The sequence below is a fragment of the Saprolegnia parasitica genome, assembly GCF_000151545.1.
Source record: "Saprolegnia parasitica CBS 223.65 unplaced genomic scaffold supercont2.446, whole genome shotgun sequence".
Classification (NCBI taxonomy): Eukaryota; Oomycota; class Saprolegniomycetes; order Saprolegniales; family Saprolegniaceae; genus Saprolegnia; species Saprolegnia parasitica.
The window spans coordinates 6,966-8,447 of NW_012156840.1; positions in this window are offsets into that span (position 1 = coordinate 6,966).

Below are 1,482 nucleotides of genomic sequence, written 5' to 3' on the forward strand. Positions count from 1 at the left end.
GCGTGTAGAGGTGCTCCGCCGTGCGCACACACGTCTCGACGGCCGGGCCAAAGAGCTGTGCGGCCTGCGGCAGCGTCGGTCCGTACGAAAAGTTGAACACAGTCACCGATCTGTCGACCGCCAAGTCGCTCGTGGTCATGGCCGTGGGCACACCGCGCGTCGCGGCCTTGGCCCAGTCGGTGCACATGCTGCCGACGTCGCTGTTGCAAATGTAGGGCAGCGGGGTTTGAGCGCCAAGCGCGTAGCCCACCTCGGTGGCGGCCGGATCGAGACGGAGTCGCGGGTCGTTCTCGAGGAGCGAGCTCGAGTAGAGCAAGCCAAAACCGATGAGGATGAGGAGACACGGGAGCAGCGTGCTGAAGATCATGACGCGCTTGTCCCGCTTCGCGACGCGGAACCGTTTTTGGAGCAGCGCGAAGAAATGCTTGACAAACATGGCCCAGCGCGAGAGCGAGTGCTTCTGGATCGAGTAGCTGCTCGTCTTGGTGGTCGGCTTCTCCTTTGGAGAGCGTGTGCTGGCCGTCGTCGTCGCCCATTTCGGCAACTTTGATGAACACCTCTTCGAGCGTCGTGACCGAAATGCCAAACGACGCGACGCGCAGCGACGATCGCGTCTCGTGCGACTCGAGCGCGCGAAACATTTCTGGAAAGACCGGCGAGCTGTCCATGGGCAGCTGAAACCCGATCTCGGACCCGACGTTGGAGAGGAGCTTCGCGGTGGGCACATGTTCTTGGATGAACGCCGTGAGCGCATGGCTCATGTCCTCGTCGCTACGCCGCGGACGAGTGAGTCGTGATTAGCACGAAATGATTGGGAGAACGCACCCATGCACCATGGGCTCCTTGACGATCGTGAGGTTGTAGCCCGCACCGAACCGGTTCTTGAGAAAGAGCGACGACCCGCAGCACTTGACTTGACCTTCGGCCATGATCGCGATGCGGTCGCCGAGGATGTCGGCTTCGTCCATAAAGTGCGTTGTTAGCACAATCACACGGTTGATGCGGTTGTTGAGGATGAGTTCCCTAAGCATTGTGTGTCGGTCCTTACTATTGTTTTCGATAGGATTGCATACCATGTGTGTGGACCGGCGCGAGTACGGGTCCATGCCGGACGTCGGTTCGTCCAGAAACACGAGGCGGCTGTCGCCCAGCAGAGCGATCGCGATCGAGAGTTTGCGCTTCATACCGCCCGAGAGCGACGTCGAAAATACGTGCTCTTTTCGGTGAGACCGACTTCCTTGATTTTTTTCTAGTTTCAGTCTATCAGGAGGCGGCTCTTCCAGAAGAGACGTACCGTCGACCGCGTCGTCGAGGTTGCGCCCTGTGTAGCCCTTGACGCTGCCGTAAAAGACCAAGTGCTCGCGGACCGTCAAATCAGGGTAGAGCACGTCGTGCTGGGGACACATGCCGAGCGACTTGCGGATTTCGCCCATTTGCGTCGTGAGGCGGTTGCCGTTGAGACGCGTCGCCCTCGGTCGTCGG